The 13283-nt window shown below is 44.1% G+C and overlaps 1 protein-coding gene across 3 annotated transcripts in view; it reads left to right on the forward strand.

The window, feature by feature from the left end:
* EIF5A2 (eukaryotic translation initiation factor 5A2) overlaps nucleotides 1-13283 on the forward strand; it is a 160622-nt gene that overhangs the window by 32034 nt on the left and 115305 nt on the right. The window lies entirely within an intron of this gene.

The following is a 13283-nucleotide window of genomic DNA, read 5'->3' on the forward strand; positions in this document are numbered from 1 at the left end:
AATTGTCTGCATCGGGATGGACTTTGATTTACACAAATGTTTGAAGGGGAAATACTGCTGTATGAATTACTAAACAACCTTTTTTTTCAGTATACAGTTGCCACTTGGCTAGGGGAGAATTTGCTGCCCACTTTTATAATCTGCAGTTTTTGATTTGCTCTAAATGGCCACAGGAATCTCTCAGTAGTAGTCCAGGTCTTATTTAAACTGTTTAGTTCAGATCAGGATATTGATGTGTTCCTATAGCCTTTTTCAAGGATTGAGAAAGTGGGATCCATTGAAGATGCAAGGGCATTTCAAGTTTTATTTCACTGGCAGTGAGTCAAAGGGAAGAAATGAGCTGGAAAAGGTTAACACTAGGTATTTGTGGAAATCTTAAGTAAGGAGTTCCAAGACACAGAATGTGGGCTTGACAAGTGTTCTGTTCAGCACAGCCCTAGGAAGTAAAGGCAGAGCAGCTGAGGAAGCTTTGGGAGATGGAAGTGACTGGGTAGTATGTACACTGGGTTGCTAGAGTAGCCCCATTTGAGAGGGTTGAGCAGACATGGTGATTTGGTCATGTGTAGGAAAGCAGGCTTTGCAAAGGGGGACAAAGTTGTCTAGTCTATATGTATACAAAGACCTGAGAGTATGGAGTGCAGTGAATAGAGAGGCAGAATCTGTACACTACACCATAAAGTGGTGGTGGGGTGATTTGAAGCAATGTGTTGCTGTAAGCCATTACATAAGATTTATGGTGCGAGGTCTCACTGGTAGATTTGGGTACTGATTCTAACCTTCCTTTGGATCGAACAGGTTCTGTACTTGTATGAACAAAGTCAATTTGTTCTTGTAACAGCAACTTCCAAGGTATGTTTTTGGGGACTCTAATGTAACACCTGGTGTCTTTCCGAGGCTTTTGCAAGAACTGTGAATGGGGTAAGGATGACACCACTTCCACTGCATTAAATCCAATTGGATTGCTGATATTCATAGTTTCATGTCACGACTCTGGAATGCTATTATAACTGCAAATTGCCACTGTATGTGGTACCACTTTGCAGTGGAGAAATTGTCCCATTAGTTTTAGAAGTTCTTGGTGACTGCTTTAGAGCAGAAAATGAAAGAAAAAAAACTAGCACTGGTCATAATTTGAGTACTGTCATTGCAGGTTATGAAATGAAAGATATTTATTGGCTGTAATTAGGGCAGAGTCTTCACTGTGGGAAGACCATCTTAGACAAATGTTCATCATAAACCACATGGGACAAACTGCAGATTCATGAACCTGGCTGCTGCCTTGAATTGACATGTGACTGGTGTAGGCAGATGGAGTTGCACTGGATGTGGTTGGGCATAAAGTTGAACTGGTTCCTTCCAGGTTAACCACACATACTGGGCAATTCAGATAGGCAGTTGTGCTCACAGGTGTTTAGTCATGCTGCCCTTGAAGCAGATGTGTAATGAAATTCATCCAGGTGCTTTCCAGCAGTTTGTATTAGGGTGGAATGTGCTGACTGGAATATGTGAAAGCAAGATGCCACTGGAGTGCCTCTACAAAGATGCACAGGAAGCCATATAGGCTCCCAGTGATTAACAGCTGGCTTGAAAATCCCTGGATGAGAATATATTGTGAAATGGCGGCAACTGTTTTGGTAGCCTGGGGAAAGTTTTTTTGCAGTTGATGGCTGTCCAGGTTGTGGGTCACAAATTTCAGACCACTTAAATCTTTTGCTCTGATTACAGGAGCAATGAGATTATACTTTAGTGTTTGGAAGCTTGTGTCAACAGTGGAATTGATGCTAATTGCAGCTGACCCCATGTAGGTTGCAAGGGTTGCCCCATATGAAGTATGAATTGGCAAAGCCATCTGCAACCCCCTTTTTCCCCATTTTTTTGCACATGTCTGTCTCCTCAAACTATAGCTGCTGTTCACATTGCTAGAAGGCTAGCCTGTCTGGTTCTGTACTGCACATGCATGTTCACACCTATGACAAGCTTATTGTCCAGTCCACCTACTGCAGGTCATTCGAATGTTGGAGACTAACACATAGAACCAGCAAGACAATTGGGACATGCAGACTCACTGCACTGAAAGTGCCCAGTCTTAAGAATCTATCCAAAGAACCCATTTGCTGTGAAGCAACATTAGCTGTTCCACTTTGTCCCTATGAATTGAGTTATGTAGTTCAGTTCTTAGATTGGGTGGAAAATTGAGCAGATCCCATTTGTGTGCAATGATATGAAAGATCATTGCCTGGTTAATGGAATAAATTGGCTGTGTAAATGAAGGCTTTTACTAGCTCTTGAAATGGGAAATGGTGGCAAGATTGACTGTAGATGCATGGCAACCCTTAAGATAAAAGTGAATTTCACTAAAGGTGCAATATCACCTTTTGTAAGTGGAAATGGCATGAACAGAACCCTCCCACCTGAATGAGGTGAGATTTTTCCTCTGAGCCAGTCCAATTTTTGGGCATGTGGAAGGTACCCTGAAGCCAAGTAAAGCTGTTCAAAGCATGTAGACTACCCATGTAGCGACTCCCATTCCTGACAAATGTAGAGATTACCTGCGATAGTGGTGTCTCCCATATTAGGGAAGGCATTGTGGTGGAGTCTCTGAAGGATTTGAGCAAAATTTAATTTTGCATACATGTCTGTTTAATTTGCTGACCTAGAGGTGGCTGCCAAGCTGCTCAACGTGGTAGTAGCTTATGGTACATCAGTAAGCTGGGGGGTGGGTGCCATTAAACTACCTGTGCACACAAGTGCCCCAGGCCTTGTGACTACATTACTTGGTTTTCTTTGCATTTAGGCTGCAGCAGAGGTCATGGCTGACTTGAGCAGTAGCCTACTTTACACAACCCACATTTAGGTAAAATGTATCCTGAAATTTGTCTGCACGAAGCTTTCTGGCGGCACCGTTCTGACCAAGACAACATGGGTCCTAATTGAGACTTATCTGCAGGACCCAGTTCTCAAGTGTTTAAACCTCTTGGGTCCAGGTATAATTCAGAATAGTACCGCAATTACCAGAAGCTAGGTATACCTCTGAAAAGTGGGCATATTTTCAGAATCTAATCCATAAGACTTGTACAAGGGTAAGAAATTTTCCCAGTGAACTCCAATGCCAATAAGAGCCTATCCACTAAGCTTAAACCCACAAGTGCTCCAGTGCCTTGCACAGGGCTTTAGCCATTCTACTTTCCTGGTATAGGTGGCAGCCATAGCACATGTTGAGTCAAGATTAGCAGATGTCCTTCAAGGATGAGTTACCATTCCTCCAAGTGCAAAATTCAGATAAAACGTGGCAGCTTTTCCTTCACGCTCTGTATAGCCTCAAAGCTTCCAAATTGCTGTTTTTTTTTTTTCTGGCCTGCAACACCTATAAGACCCGATCTCCACACAACTTTTTTAGCTAGCAGTTGATACTCCTGCTGTCCTGAGAGCTGGTAGCCCTAGGTACTTCAGTTTAGGCCATCACACCTGCTTTTAGTGATTTTAAATGTCAGTGTTGACTCTCTTCATATTAAAGACTACTGCAGACTCTTCTTCCATTGGGAAGACTACGATGCATGACTTTGCATAGGTGATCAGTAGGATACCTGCAAGTAATTCAGGTGAGGCAGGTGTACTGTCAAAACTGCATCTTTTTCTTTTGTGGAAGACTTTCCACGTTTAGTAGAGCCCTCTCCACTATAACCATGAACGCTTCAATCTTTGTAACACCACTGATTTATACAGTAGTAATGTAACCTAGAGTTCCAAATTAGTTTTGGAGCAATGGTAGTTCGTTTGAGCTAGCTGGACCGGTCTACTAGATGTGAAAGCCATTGGCACTTGGGTGACCAATCCTTTTAAGAATGTTCTACTAGAGGCATCTGGCAAGGTGTAGAGAAATGGCTCAGTGGCATTTATTGAAATTTGAGGAAAATGCTTTGCTATTGGACATTTGTTTCCATTTCGGAACAGTTGTCCAGAATTTTAGGACCTTAGACTCTCACCTGTGTAGACCTTTAAAGGGTTTTGCTATTGGCAGGGAACCTGCCACTCAACAGCTGGCACATCAATACCTTTCTTGCTTTGAAGGACTCAACATTTCCCAGAGTTGATGTACTTGCCCCATTTCACTCTAAGGATAGACTTCCAGGTTTTAGCTGACATCTCTTGACATGATCCATACAGTATTGGGCTTCTTACACCTCCCGTAAGCAAGCCACTGTTTCACCTGATCTTCATCTTCATCTTCCTCTCCTTTCCATTCACCTGATCTTCATCTTCTCCTTTCCATTTCTTGCCTGTTTGTCTGCAGTGATTTCTGCCCAAGGCAGAACTGAATAACCCAGTCTGCTGCTTGCCATCTCTGGCTGTGTCCTTTTTTTAAAAAATTGAGCAAGGGTGTGACAGTGGGCTTGAAGAAAATGTCATTAAGGCTCCTAGGAGATCTGACCCCCTTCCACTTAACTATTCATTTGATGCCACTGCCATTTCTGTATTTGCCTGGTATTAGCCTCTGGGTCAGTATCCAGAGCAGATGTTTGTAGTTGTAGTACCAGACTTTCCCTGACACCTGGATTTTTTTAGTTGCCATTTTATACTGCTACTTCAGACATGGGGTTAATTGCTGCCATTGTCCACCTTTTAATGCTAATGTTTGTCTTGGGTTTGGGCATCTTTGTCAGGTTCCAGACTGATCTGTAACAGAATTGGTGCCTGCACATGCAATTTGTCCCGCTTGTTGGACTTTTTTCACAGTGCAGTCACCAGTGAGTACCTCACCACCGGGTATGTCTTCTGCTGCATCATATGCTTTTCAGCCTATCTGACCAAGCCTAAACATTAATAGCCATCCCTAGAATATCTAGATATCTCTGAGGGTGCCAGTTCTCTAGCATTTTTTTAAACTCTATTGAATTAACACTTGTGACAGGCAAATATATTCAGTTCCTGCCTTTAAACCATTACTTATAACATAGACAATCATACACTTAAATTAAAACAAACCACATTGATACTATCCTCGTTGCAAGCATTTTACATGACAAACCATGCTGACACTCCAGTTGCAAACATACATCACTTTAATCCAGTCCCTTTCAAAACACTTGCATAGCTCATTTAAGTCCTGCCATCTTTCCCACATGTATTCCATAATTCCCATTATTTTCCTATGTAGTTTGCTCTTATCCTTTTCTAAATATTTCCATTCCAGTTTTCTGAGTGTAGTCACTATTACTAGTTCTAGTATAGCTTGTTTAGATTTTGATTTCAATTTTCTAGAATTTTGCTTTTTGGCAGCCACCATAATTGGATGCAGGAAGTCTTTTTTCCATGTCTAGGCAATTCAGATTCTGTATGACGGCTCAAATTTCCCTCATGCCAATGTGCCAACCCAGCATCAGACAGGGAATCCTTGGTCTCGCAGCAGAATGTTTTCCCTTCGTAGCGCCAGCGTTTGCTGTTCTACCTGTGGAAGAATTCTCTGGAATCTATTTGGTTTATAAAAAAAAAATTGTAACTTATTTCCAAGGATCCTAAATACTCTAGTTGGATATTTGAGATCTACATGTATCCTCCCATTGTTTTTTTTTTTAACCACTTGTCCAGTCTCTCTACTTCCTTTCTAACCTTCTCTAATTCTTGTACTTATTGTGCAATATTTCATATGTTCCTGCTCATACCTTTAACAATGTCTTGCATTCTACCTCTACCGCTGCTGGTCTAGTACTTTAGATGTCCTTCAAGAATGCAACTGCAGTCATAACATGTGGGTTGTCCTGCCTCAGGCAGCCCTCGGTCGGCCGGATTCCAAAGTCTGGGTCCGACGTCGGCTGATGTCGCATTTCTCTCCGTCAGAGCGTCTGGAGTACTTAAGCATCAGCCAACGCCATTTTCTTCAGTCTTTCTTGCCGCGCGGTGCCCGAAGCAGAAGCAGTTCGCAAGTGCCGGTCGGTCAGCTCCTGTATTCTACGATACCGAAGTCATCAAAAAAGCTAAGTACCCCGTTGGGGACCTTTTCTTGCCTCAGCCGATGTCAGAAATTACTGAAAAAGTTAATTGTCTTTGTTGTGGTAAACAAATACCTCATAAGGATTTCCACTCTTACTGCCTCCCTTGCCTGGGCCCAGACCACGACGTCTCGGCCTGTGTAGCCTGTGCTCGCTTCAACAAGTGCACTCAGGCGCCGGGCGGAGTTCGCTGAAACTTTTTCGGTGATAAATTTGCTTACACCATGCCGTCGGATCTTCCGACATCGCAAACTCCCAAAAAGCGAAAAGACCGGGACCGACATACTCGGCCCGCGTCTACCACCGGCTCCACGCCAAAACCTAGCGAGAGTGCTCCGGTTCCCTCAGACTGTCTCCACCGCTCTGAACCGAAGACACCGCATTACCGACTACTCCAATTCCAGATATTACTCCGCCAGTTATAGATTTTCCTCCGGATACCGAAACCGAGGAAATGCCCAAGACCATTGCTGTAGACAAGGTCACTCCTGCACACGGAGCTGCCAGGCCTCCTATGGCCATGTCTATTAAGGCCTACACTAGGGCTAAGGCAGCCAGCAAAACAAAGCATATTGCTTCCAAATCCTTACCTCAGCCGACTCCGGAGACACAAATTATGTCCATGGCTGCTGATTTAATTTCCATGATCAGAGGTTCACAGGCCCATCCTGAGAGAGCACCCCAGCCGCCTCCTGATAAAAGGCCCCGGGTTGAACCCTCTGACCCTTCTCCTTCAGATGAAGACTCTGAGGGCTCGGTCCACTCTGATAGCCAGGAAGAGCTCTTCCACACCTATGAGGACTCTGATGCAGAAGATTCCATACCTTCGGCCTCCCCTCCTGAGGATATTTCTTTTGGGGAAGTTCTGCACACCATGAGGGAACATTTCAAGTGGCAGGGTCAGGAATACTCTGATTCTAGGAAACGCCTTAGGACTTTCCTTAAGAAGCCTCAGCACAGGCCCTTAGCTATTCCTCCTGTACTTGATGTTCTGGATGATTTGTATTCTGATTCTAGTGCTACCCCTGATTCTCTTCCTCCTGCTCCAGCCAAGCCAGACAGGTATTACAGGGTCCCAGAAACTCATTCCCATGTATTCAGGGCCCATACTGCTGATTTGGAAACTATTTCACAGGGGCCTAAAGGAGTTTCAGCCTCCACCTCAAATCCTTTGCCCTCCAACAGGGCAGCAAGGTCATTAGAGAGATGGGGTAAAAAGGTTTACACATCCACTACCTTATCTATGAGAGCTTTAAATTGCCTTTTTCATATGTTCCAATATCAGGATTATCTCTTAGAAGATTTACAAAAAAACAGCTTCTCCTGATCCTTTAGACAGGAAGACTTTGCAGGAAGCTGTACATAACACTCAGCAAGTAAGCAATCACTTCCTGCAGTGTGGATATGATGCACTGGAAGCTTCATGTAGGGCAGCTATGACAGGGGCAGTGATGCGTAGACATGCTTGGTTAAAAGATCAACCTCTACCAGATCATGTAAAAGCAAAACTACTGGATGCACCTTTGGAAAAGAACAAGCTTTTTGGTGCAAATGCTAAGGATGTGTTAAAGACCATCGAAGAAAAAGCAAAATCAGTTCAGACTGTGAAAGATTTCCTCCAGGTTCAACCCCCAGATTCAGTAGGAATTGGCCTTCAAAAAACTGGTCCTTTCCTAATCCAGAAAAGTTTCAAAGGGGTAAGAACAGACGTGGCCGAGGAAGAGGCCAATACAGAGGCCTTTACAGGGGACGACAATGGCAGCCAGGAAACCAAAGAAGTGACACAGGGGTTTCACCTGCCCAACAACCACAAACTCAATGACTTTCCTCTACTACCGCCTACCAGGGAACAACTAGAAGCTCCCTTGGGCGGGAAATTATCTCTGTTTGCAGAAAACTGGCACAGACAAAGGACAAATGGATTTTGGACATTATAGACAGAGGGTACAGGTTTCATTTTCATACCTTACCAAGAAAACAAGGCATGCCAAATCTACCACAACATCAAAGGGCAGAGGCCATCAAGCAAATCACTCTGACTCGAATGAAAGCAATAGAAAGAGTTCCACAGCAAGAACAAGAACAGGGGTTTTACTCAAGACTCTTCCTTGTTCCAAGAAAAGAATCTCAATGGAGACCAATACTGGACTTGTCCGCATTAAACAACTTTCTCATAGTACCAGAGTTCAAAATGCTGACTCTACAGCAACTCCTTCCCATGCTGGGCAAGGAGTCGTGGCTGATTACTCTGGACCTCAAGGAGGCATACCTGCATGTCCCTATCGGACAGCTGCAGAAGATACCTCAGATTTCTTGCAGGGCCAGAGCATTATCAATTCTCAGCATTGCCGTTTGGCTTATCTACTGCGCCCAGAGTATTTACAAAATGCCTGGCTTCAGTAATTGCTCATTGCAAGCTCCAGGGTATACAAATTTACCCGTACCTGGACCGACTGCCTCATACAAGCGGACGACAAATTGATGACAAAAAAACCTGGATTATGTCATACGATTACTTCAAGCTCTGGGATACACAGTCAACTTCCAAAAGTCAAGACTGCAGCCATCCCAGCAAATCTTCTTAGGAGCCAAACTAGACACAGCCTCTCAGATGGCTTACCTGACGGAAGACAAGCAAGAGAAGTTAACTCAATACTTCAAAGGTTTAGCAAAACTCACCCAGATGACTGCAAGGAGATTCCTACAGGCCCTGGGTTACATGGCATCCTGCATTCTACTGGTTCCATTAGCAAAACTACACATGAGAAAGCTTCAATGGTACCTAAAAAGCATTTGGTCTCAACACAGCAACAACTTGGAGACAGTCATACCACTCATTCCATGCCTACAAAAGGAATTCCTATGGTGGGCCTCGGTGAGCCAGGAGAAACACAGGTATGTCATTCAAAAAACCACAGAACACAGACCATGACTACAGACGCCTCGGACCTTGGATGGGGGGCGCACATGGAAGGCAGGTGTATACAAGGACAATGGTCTCCAAAGGGAACACATCTGCATATAAACCAAAAGGAAATGCTGGCAGTAATGCATGCTATCGAGGCTTTTCAACACCAACTCCAGCAAGGCCATTTAATGATACGGACAGACAACACCACTGTGATGTGGTACATAAACAAGCAGGGGGGCACCCACTCTTACCCCCTTTGCAGACTGACAATGCAGCTTTGGGAGAAATCACGGAGTCTAAACATCCAGTTACAATCACAGTTTGTTCCAGGAAAAGACAATGTGTTGGCTGACAGCCTAAGCAGGAATTTCACAGATCCACACGAGTGGAGGTTACATCTGAAGGCTTTCAGACAACTCACTTCGACATGGGGCAAGCCAGAAGTGGACCTATTTGCCTCTCACCTCAATCATCTTCTACCAAAATTTTGCACAAGGACATACCATCCAAAGGCCTGGAAAATAGATGCCCTTTCATTCAACTGGAACTCCCTAGCAATCTATGCATTCCCACCTCTGCCACTGATGACCTCAGTATTACTAAAGATCAAAACAGAGAAGCCCAAGGGAATCATAATAGCTCCGGATTGGCCAAAACAACACTGGTACCCACTACTACGGAGCATGTCACCCCAGGTGGTGGGCCCTCCCTCAGTGGCCTCTACTTTTGACTCAACACAATTTCGAAACACTGCATCCAAACCTTCAGACACTGCAGCTGACAGCTTGGGAGATCCCATAAATAACTTCGGGACATGATGCATCATTACTGAACATCCCACTCATCTTGGAATATTTGGCAGATATGTTGCAGAACGGCCTCTCATATTCTTCAATAAAGATACATGCATCTGCTGTTTCAGCTACATAAAACACTGATCCTCCTGTTTTCTCTCACCCCTTACTAAGACAATTCCTCAAGGGAATCAAGAACATTAAGCCACCAAGAAAGGAATCAAGAACATTAAGCCACCAAGAAAGGCCCCAGTGCCAGCCTGGGACCTCCATTTTGTCTTAGAAAAACTGACTCTAGCTCCTTTTGAGCCAGCAGCTTCAGTTGACTTGCAATTTCTCTCATGGAAGACAGCTTTCCTGTTGGCAATTACCTCAGCAAGAAGGGTTTCGGAGCTACAGGCCATAATGGCAATACCACCCTTTATTATTTTTCCACAGAGACAGGGTTTCATTAAGGACCAACGCCAAAGGTGGTATCTAGGGTTTCTCTAAATCAAGCCATTCATCTGCCTGCTTTCTTCCCCAATCCTGAGAATAAGGGGGAAAGACTTTTGCATACCTTGGACATTCATAGACCACTTCGATACTACCTGGACAGAACCAAGGCCAGTAGGAAGTCTGAACAGCTTTTTGTAGCTTACGCCCCTGCAGTCCAAGGAAAAGCAATTTCAAAACAGACTATTTCTAAATGGATTGGACATTGCATCAGATTCTGTTCTTCCTTTCATGGGAAGACTGTTCCAGCCTGTGTCAGACCACATTCCACCAGAGCTACAGCCACCTCTACAGCATTTTTAAGAGGGGTGCCTACAAAGGACATTCTAGAAGCTGCTACATGGAGCTCCGTGCATATATTCTCCAAACGCTACAATCTCCCTCTATTCCAAATCCAGAGCAGGCTTTGCTTCGGCAGTCCTGCAGGGTTTGATTGCCACACCATCTCTCTCCTAGAGCATTCCTCCTCCCCCAGCTAAGCTATGGTATTCTACCCACATGTTATGACTGCAGTTGCATTCTTGAAGGACATAGTACAGTTTTGTACCTACCATAAATGTAGATGTCCGATAGACATGCAACTGCAGTCGGGTTTTCCCTCCCTCCATACTCCTCTATGCCTAGGGTCCACGCCTATCCCCCTTACCCTTAGCTGGGGGTATCTGTTATGGTGTATTTGCTTTATTGCTCGTGTGTTTGTCTGGAATCCTGTTTTTGTCTTCCAATTTGATTATAGCCTTCCTTGGAGGGCACCTGGCATCTGGGGTAAAACACTGAAGAAAATGGCGTCGGCTGATGCTTATGTACTCCAGCCGCTCTGACGTCTGAGAGAAATGCGACCTCAGCCGACATCTGACCCAGACTTTGGAATCCGGCCGACCGAGGGCTGCCTGAGGCAGGACAACCCACATGTTATGACTGCAGTTGCATGTGTATCGGACATCTACATTTATGGTAGGTACAAAACTACTTTTTGTTGACTTGACTGCAGATTAAGGGGTATTGAGTTAATGCCTTGGTGAGGTAGGTAGTTGGCTCAGAACTTGATTGTAGGTTGACCTGTAAGGCTTGAAGGAGGCCAGCAGTTTCATCAGAGCCTAGATCTTTTTCTAAGCTTGAACACACTTTCCAAAACCTATGGAATGGGTATAGCATTAACTGTATGCTTAATACCAAAGCTGGCACCAGAGCATGCCATCTTCTCACAAGGAATACTAAAGACTTGGCATGTGGAAATACCATCTCCCTTGTTTACTAACTAAATTTCTACATGTGGTGTATTTGAGGAATTTGAGACTGCACCATGTACTTTTCCTGTGAAGACCAATACAGCTACACAAGTGCTTATTAGTCAGGTCTTCATTGTAAGCTGCCTTTTAGTACACCTTTACATGGAAACCTTGACACGTAGATGTAGTCCTTAGTGCTGTGGTGGCTCACTGACATGTGACAGTGATACCCCCAGTGTGACACCCCCAGATGCAAGTTTCCCAAACATTGGTTTGGGCCCAAGTTTGTGGGCACCTGGACAACATGGCAGAGCAAAACCAAAGTTCCATGCTTTGGTTCAATTAGATTTTTCCACCAGAGTGGCAGACTGTCGAGTGTAAGATCCATAAAGCCAAGTGAACTTTATTTGGGTTGCAACAAAATGGTCCCCAGCTTATCTGTAATTGAACTGCCTTTCTGAGATTGTGTAGACTAGGTCAGTCTGTTTTCCTGTTCAGTGATGGTATCTCTCCTGGGCATTTCCCAAGTTGTGCCAAGGCTTTAGCCAAACATTCTTTTGCTTGTATGGGATCCTGCTCAGTCTTCTGTCATGGATAAGAAACTTGTGAACCACTTTCTGCAGGCAATTACCTGCCCTGGAAAATGCAGTTTAGTAGAAGTGCTACTCAGAAGATTTCTGAGCTACATACTAATGCTGTAACAATTTTATTGTGTACTCATTCTTTCTTGTGTTGAACATGCAAACGTGGCAGAGCCTGCAATTGGTCACTTCATTGTTGTACCCTGGTAAAGTTTGAGGTATGACTCACCCCAAATTGGCCAAAGAGCAGCTGTTTCGAAACAGAGCAGTAATCCAACATTCCTATGAGTGCACTAACCAAAGGTTTGCCCCATTGCATGTCTGTACACCAACACCTTTTGGCTTATGATCAAGCTAAAAACTTTGCATGACAAGCTTGGTCTCCTTGACCAAATCACAGATTTAATTCGAAAATTTTGTATATCCTGTTAATCTAGATTGCTACTTTCCGTACCTCTGCTGTCTAGATTATTGCAGAATGTCCAGGTTTTTGCCTCGTTTTCAAATTTTGTTGCTCGTATTTCTGGTAAATCACCGAGATCAGAGGATTGAAGTCACTAAATGAAGTACATTTGAGTTCATCCTTCAGAAATCCATGGTAAGTCCTTTTCTAATTAAAATCTGTCCCTATTTTGGGGCCTTTGCCCCCCGCCCCCCACACCATCAGGCTTTGTTCAGATTTCTTTAAGAGCTTGAGGTATGCTACTATTGGTTTTCATGGGCTTTGGGGTAATTCAGCTGTTGCATACTCAGGCTCTGACCAAGGGCAAGTTTGAAGCTTGCTTTGTCCATTTTTGACAGCTTTATCTTGTACTATTTTTTTTTTTATGTGGCCAACAAATTGCATTGTGCTGAGTGAGTTTGTGGTGGTTCCTTGGAAGGACAGTTCAGTCCTACTTGATACAACTGTAGTTGAGCTTCCCTTCCTCACTGATGCTGTGCATCTCCAGAATGCAGAAGATGCACCCTTTTACCACGAAGGAATAAAATCTCGGTACAAGTATTCTTTGTCTGGGGGGAAATCCTGGTTGCTGCATTTCAGGTCTGAGCTCTAGGCTGCAGTGTATGGAAGCTTATTTTTTGTATAAGGAGAGGATTGTGATAACTTATATTGGCCACCTGCTGCAGTACCCCTCACTAATATATAGGTGATTTCCTGCCATTTTCCAAAGCTACAGGGCACCTTTCACATGCCAAAGCTGTCAGGCAGCTGACTGAAGTTTGGATGCCAAGCCTTTCAGAACTTTTGCCATCTAGGTATGCTCCAAGGCGTAGGATTGATCGCC

The sequence above is a fragment of the Protopterus annectens genome, chromosome 4.part1 (genome assembly GCF_019279795.1).
Source record: "Protopterus annectens isolate FY-2018-M chromosome 4.part1, PAN1.0, whole genome shotgun sequence".
Taxonomy (NCBI): Eukaryota; Metazoa; Chordata; order Ceratodontiformes; family Protopteridae; genus Protopterus; species Protopterus annectens.